Raw genomic sequence first — 7,819 nt, forward strand, 5'->3', positions numbered from 1 at the left:
AGATAAATAAATAATTAAATAATTTCGATACTCATATTAGATGATGAAAAATAAAAATCGATGAACTTATTTTAACAGTTTTTTTGATACAAGATTATCGTATTTTTTTTTTTTTTTTAAATTACAATTATTTTTCAGCATAACACGATGTTATAGCCAGCAATATAAGACGAATTCAATAATCAATATACTACATAAGACTTCAAGTAGTCTTGAAATGAAGATTACTTATTTGTTGATATAAAACTAATGACAAGAAGAGTAATATTTTACTTTATTTTATCAGATATTCAAAATGTTATTATAATAGAACTATATTGAACAGAAATTGTTGAAATAATAAAAATTGCTTTAAATAAAAGAAATTATTATTTGATTTATTTGATATTATTCGATTATAAAATTATATCCGCTTTGTTTACCTTAAAAATTCGCAATCTATCTCTTTCTATACCAATTTTTCACGCTTTGTACATATCTTATTCAGCATTTCTTTCATTCTTTTTTTTATTCACTTTGTCTTTCACATTTGTATTTAACATTTCTACGTTTACTGTTTATCGATAACAGTCGATGACTCGCGCTCTTTATCCGTTACATGTTACATTTTTTCGTTAACATAGCGTCGCGTGGCCTCAACCCTATAATTCGCACAATGAAGTCATTGACACTGTATGATATAGAACTCTACTGAACTAGAAAATTGTTAGCAGATCGCTAATAAACAAAGCGTTTCTATGATATAAAATTTATTTAGTATTATAGTATATGTGCGCATGTTACTATATGGCAGAAATAATCAAACGATTCATAATCTTTTCTTGAGCCTCTTTATAAATAATTTTTGATTATCAGATCTTCAAGAATTGTAATATATGTATTTATATAATAATTAATATATATTTTAAAATACTTATCAAGAAATTATCAACAATATTCAAATTTTAAAAGAAGAGATTTATTATAAAAATATAGTGATAAAATAAAGTGATAAATATCAATGTTTTCATTCATTGGTTTATATTATACAAAAACTTTAAAGATCATTAATGATCGATTTTGAATATTTGAATAATGAAATTTATTTATTTATTTTCAAAGTCATTTTAAGATTAAGTATAAGTTATTGAACTTATTTTGATAAGCTATAATATTATATTATAAAAAAATGAACATTAATTTGCAAAAAAAAAGATTAAAATGATCTTAAAAAAATTGTCAAAATGATTTTTTACTAAATATTTTTTATCAAATATACTAATTTCAAAATTAATTTAAATATTATCTAGTCTTTTTTTTTCACTTCTAATACTAGAGAAAATAATTTAAATGCTCGATTTAAATTTATAAAAATATTTTGTATATAGTGAAAAAGCAACTATAGAAAAATTTTATAGTAACAACTTATGACATAATAAAATTATATAAAAATTTGTTTTTTATTAATATTATATTGTAATATAATATAGATCTGTATAAATAGAACGAATATGATTACATATATGATGTTAAAAATATAAATATTTATATTTTTTTATATTTATATTTTAGTTTAAAAAATAAAAAAAATATTATATAATGATATTTTCTTTAACATTTACTATCAATATTTATGATATGATATAATATAAGATAATTTAAATTTATAAATAATATAATTATATAAATTTATTATATAAAATTATATAAAATTATATAAATTATATAAATTTATAAATAATATAATTAAACTAAGTTTAATTTAATTTTCAATTTATGTATCTTAATACATTTTAAAAACAATAAAATAGTGCACCAATCGATACATAAAAATATTTTTGTCTAAAAATTTTATTTATATTATTTATATTTATTTATATTATCTTTTATAAGTACATAAATACTCTCATTCTGATTATCTTTAATAATTTATATTTTCTCTATTTTAAATAGTAGTATTTAAAGTTAGTATTAATATAAAATTTGATGTTCTCTTTTAAATCAATTTTTAAAATTGAAAAAAATTTTTAAAATTAATAAGTATTTAATATAAATAAATTAGCATAAATTGCTAATAAAAAAATTAATTGTTAGTTTTAATATATATGTTATGACTTATAAAAATTCAAATTAAAAATATACAAAGTTTTGTATTTTCGAAAAAATAAGGAATTTATTATAAATTTTTAATATTAATATTTATAATTAATTTGTAAATTTAACAAAAATTATAAAAATATTTTGGTTAGATAAAATTAAAATCAGTTCTTTTATTAATATTTATATCTATTAAAATACAATAAATATAAAAACTAGAAAAAAAAGATTACCTTTAATAGATATATTATATTTTATTAATTCGATAAACATAGAAGTTACAAAAAGGATTTAATATTATTTCAAATTAAAATATATTTAATGATTTGTTCATATTGTAATTAAATAGGTATTATGATCGATATTATTTTGTAGATTATTATATATTATGTAAATATTTTTTGAATATCTTTTTGACAAATCAATTAATATTGTATTGTTTTATAAATTTTTTAAAATGATTTATATGTTATTATATTTATTATTTAAATTATTAAATTTCAAAAATCAAAATAATTTTATTGCGTTTTTATATTTATTCTCATTAAAATTTTGGTTAACAAATGAATAACAGTATGAATGAAAAATGAATATGAATAAGTCATATATATATGACATTAATTTATTAATTAATATACATATATAATATTTTAATTATATTTAATTATAAATAAAAAAGATATTATCATCAAAAATTTTACAAATTTATTATTTACAATTTTATTATTAAAAAGTTTATAGTTTCTAGTTTATAGTACATTAGAAAATTCTAAATACATAAGAATAATTGCTAATGATAGTATAACCATTGATCCATTAATATATTGGTAAAAAACTATTACTTTGTATAGTAAAAAAAAGCAAAGCATATCTATAATAACATGTAATAATGTAACCATAATATTCGATCATTTTTATTATATTGTATTCGCATTCTATACTATTCTTATATTATATTTATAAGATATAGAATATTAGTATTATATTATATGTATAGGAAAAGTTATTTAAAATAGAAGAATAAAATAGAATAATCAATTTATTAATTTCTATAATTAATTATTAATCTTTCTATGTATGTATAAAATGCAAATTATATTTATTTTTTTTTAATTTGAATTTAAATTTATTTAAATTATTTTCGAAAAATATTAAATTAAAATTTTCTAATAGTGTAAACTCATTATGTAAATTCATTATTATATATTATTTTATTTATTTAATATTTATCTACATTTTGTCTATAAGTTAATTTAACCAAAATTTCTTATAACATTATAGGTTTTTATCATATAACAGTGATACAAATTTTAAAAACTTTTTCGTAAATTTTTTTCATAATTTTTAAATAATTATAAATTATTATTATGTTTTACAAAAATATCGATGATTCTGAATTTTTATTATTTTATAATTTAAAGCTTTGATCGAAATTAAATTGTTTAGTTAAGTTTAATTAAATAGTATTTTTTGATCCAATATCTTTCGATTAAATTGTAAGACAAGAAGTTAAATATTAAAATTAAATTATTGCAAGCATTTACAAGTTATTTGAATTGATTCAAATAATATTATTTCAAATGACTCCAGTATTGTTCTTTTAAAATTATAGATCTCCACAAATCCTGCTGATTTTCATTCAAACTGGGTTTCCGGTATCGTTGAAGGTAATCCAGTTAAAGATCATAGATCATATATAATATTATTCAGTACGTCCACGACGAACGTTGAGAAAGGGACTTAATCGAAGTGAGCAATTTATAAGAGCGTGGACGGTCGAATGTTTCATTCAGTTGAACCATCGTGATCCAAGGCGACTAGTCCCGACTAGTTACCTAACGAACCGCTTGCCATTTTCTGCAAACATTTTCATCAAACTTGAGTGATTCTTTCTTCAATGTAAACCTTCGAATTTAATCTTTGAGAAAATTAATTTTTCTTGTTTTATTTGCGATTAAAAATCATTTAATTTTGTTTCGTAATTGATTCATTAAATTTCGTTGTAAATAATACAAAGTTTATCAGAGAGAAAATAGTAAAAATGAAAAAGTGAAAATTCCAGTGATGGATACGTGAGTGTCAAAGCAAAAATTTTCTAAAATAATTGTTATTTTCTAAAAATAAATTTAAAAAATTTATGTATATTATAAACGAGTAAACTGTTTTATTAAAAAAAGAAAATCGTATTTATGAAAAATTTATCCTTATATTTGTGATTGTGAATTGTTAATAGTAAGTTAAAAATAATTTTTTTTCTTTCTAATACAAATATATTTCATTTGTTATTACTAAAAATATAGGATAAATATGAAATAAAAATTGTTAATTGTAATTAACTTGATTTTAAATAAAACATTTTAAATAAATATCTTAGATATAAATAATTTAAATAGATATTTTAGACAGATTCTATACATTAGAAATTTACATTTCTTACATAATAAAAATAGTATAAATGAAAACAAAAAAAAAAATAATTTAATAAATAAAACCATTTATAATTCATAAGTTTATAATTACTTGCATATGAATTCGAATATTCATTAAATTTTATTTTATTCATAAATTTTATGCAACATTCATATTTTATATGTGACAGACAAATTTTAAATTCGTGTCTTGTTTAACAAAAAAATTCATAGTTATAGTTTTTACATTTTACGTAATATTTAAACTACATCAATTTTTAAAAATTATATTATGAGATGAATATATAAGATAAAGAAAAAATAAATTTAATGAATATAAATGATAATTACATTCTTATCAATGTATTCTTAAGTCACGTAAAGTCTAGGACAATTCTGAGCAACTAATGGCTCGCAAATCGAATGCGACTCCTCTTCCCAGTCCTCTCCTACGTTCCTTTCACCATACTTCTTGGAAAAAGAATAAAGGGGAGGTTAAAAATCTATAGAGGCTTGCTTGTTTAAGCGTTTGCATTTTTGCTTTGCTTTAAATGTTCTTTCCTATTTTCACCAAATTTTGGAAATGAAACTTGAAGTGAGTTTTGAGCGTGATGAATGAAGTTCAATACCAATCATTAATTATTTCGGCATATATCAAATTATGGATATCGTCTGCAGTCGCTGAGTTTAATAAATATAAAGATGATTTCTGAGAATTCAATTGAAACTGAAGAAAAAAAAAAAAAAATTTTCTTTTCTTGAGTGAGATATCGATAACCATAATGCATTGATATCGAAACATTGATTTCGATTCAACTTTCATTCAAAACTTACTTTGAAATTCCGTTTCCAAAAATTGGAATAACATTTAAATAAATAAAAATATGTATTGCAATAGTATATGTATATTTACAATTACAGTGAGATAAAACATAATAGAGGAATATAGAATGATTAATAATGGAAAAAAATAAATATTGATAGTAGTAGATAAATAAAATGAAGATAAGATGAAGAAAAAATTATCCAAGTTTGGTCTAGGATATAATTTCGAGAAACATATTATATGTATATTTATAGCTATAGATTGTAGTTAAAGTTGAAATATTAAACTGAATGTACATTCGCATACAATCGCTGGAATAATTATTTATTAGCTTGACATTGATAACTTGACATTAATGATAAATGATATACAAATAAAGGTCTGACAATGAATTTCGCAAATTCATTGTGGTAAGAGCTGTATCATTGATTAATTTCATAGAATTCATTTCTTGAAATATAATATTAAGTATGAAAGTATATAAAAGTTCAAACTGCTACATAACATTTAGCGGACATATGGTCTCTTTTCTAAGTATTTGCTACTATTATATCAGCAACATAAAAAAAAACAGAGGATAAAGAAAGAGAGAATAAAGATAATTTAAAAAAAATTTTTCAAATATAACTAAAATTTATTATTTTCCAATTAGATGTAAATAAATCATCGATAAATAATTATTCTATATGTAAAAATAAACAAAAAATGAGATTTTTAAAAATAACTTTTTTTCATTTAAAAATTAGTTTTTGAAAAAATTGAATTACACGCCGATTATATGAGTTCTTAACTATATATTTTCAATTTCAAAAACAAAGAATAAGCGATAAAATTTATTTTATATTTTATTTCTTTTTCACATGTAGAATAATCAGTTATCGATAGTTTATTCATATTTAATTAAATTTTATTTGAACATTTTTCTAATTTTTACTCAAAAATGAAATTTCGTATAAAAAAATTTTATTTTGATTTATTTTTTCATATAAAATTATTTCTATTCGATCTATTATTAGGATATCTATCAGACAATATGAACGAAAAATAGGAAGTAACAAATCTGATCTCTCATAACTAAGATTTATAATAATATTATAATTTTTATAATAATTTAACCAATATATTAATGAAATTTTCACCAATATATTAATGAAATTAACATAATAACCTGATAAAACCTGATAAAAAAAGTGACAAAGTTACTTATTATAGATATTATAAATAGAATTTCTTACTTTACTTCTTAAAATTAATAATTAAATTAAAGTTAATAATAATAAGCTCATTATCGAAAACAAGTGAACGATCACCGAGAGTCACGGATATCTGTCAATTTTTTTGATTTTCATGATAAAAATTTTTCTATAAAAAATTCTTCGAAAATCTCTAAAAGAGATTTTTTTACTTTGATTTATCGATTAAATACGACAAATATTTTTTGTTTTTTTTTATTAGTCAGTTATTTTGTTTTAGTATTAGACTAAAGTAAAAGTTCATTATATTATAAAATAATGAAATCGATGTAATAATTTCAATCAATTAGAATTCAAAAAATTAATTAAAATTTAGAATTTTGCTTGAATTGCACGTAGAAAAGGACAGTGAAAGAAAAATCCAGAGAAAAAAAGCATTCAGAATGAAAATATGTACTTACATGTATCATTCGTTTCATAGTATTTCTGATTAATTATATAATTTTTATTATATATATTATTATCTGTCGTAATTATTAAATTTTTCAAATATATTTAAAATTTAATTATACAATATCTTCAGCAATTGTTCATATTTGATAATTCATAGGTTTAGTCTCGTCATATTAGATTTAATATATATATATACATATATACATCATAGATTTATGCACTTGATATAATTTTGTTTTTAAATTATATAGATTAGGTTAAACGTAGGAAAAATATATATTATGTTTGTATTTGCATCAAATTAAATTTAATAAATATATATTTAGAAAATTTTTGAATAAGAACAATTATTAAAAACAATAATATGAAGAATACAATGTTTTATATTTTTGTAATTTATTAAATAATCTTTTGACTTATATATATTTTTGTTTAATTTATAATTGACAATATAAAATAAATATTATTTTGAATATTATTATTTATTTTAATTATTGTGCTTATTATTGTTAAAATAATTATAATTCTTTTTCTTAATAAAATTAGAATTATCTTTTTATTCAAACTTCATTCATAATACGATGAAACGTTTCATATATTACAAATGAAATTACAATTGTCATCATGAACGCTCATTTTTTAAAAAATTTTATTTAATTATATTTTATAAGTAAATTATATTATAATCATATATTTGAAAAATAGTATAATTTTGATTCTAATAGATTCTAATCAAATAATAGTTAGATTAGGGAATATATTATCAAGTTGCAATGCAATAAAATATTTAATTTATTTTATTTATACAAAATCTAAAATCTTAATTTAAATATATATATATATATATATATATTTTTCTATAA

At 18.6% G+C, this 7,819-nt stretch overlaps 1 protein-coding gene across 1 annotated transcript in view; it reads left to right on the top strand.

The window, feature by feature from the left end:
- The first annotated feature begins 3,837 nt into the window (after positions 1 to 3,837).
- The window catches only part of LOC102681031 (facilitated trehalose transporter Tret1-like), a 21,566-nt gene continuing 17,584 nt past the window's right edge, over positions 3,838 to 7,819 (top strand). The window contains exon 1 of the mRNA XM_006617311.2: positions 3,838 to 4,308. The gene's annotated coding sequence lies outside the window, so the exon portion shown is untranslated. The remainder of the gene's footprint in view (positions 4,309 to 7,819) is intronic.

Source organism: Apis dorsata, unplaced genomic scaffold (assembly GCF_000469605.1).
Source record: "Apis dorsata unplaced genomic scaffold, Apis dorsata 1.3 scaffold_298, whole genome shotgun sequence".
Taxonomy (NCBI): domain Eukaryota; kingdom Metazoa; phylum Arthropoda; class Insecta; order Hymenoptera; family Apidae; genus Apis; species Apis dorsata.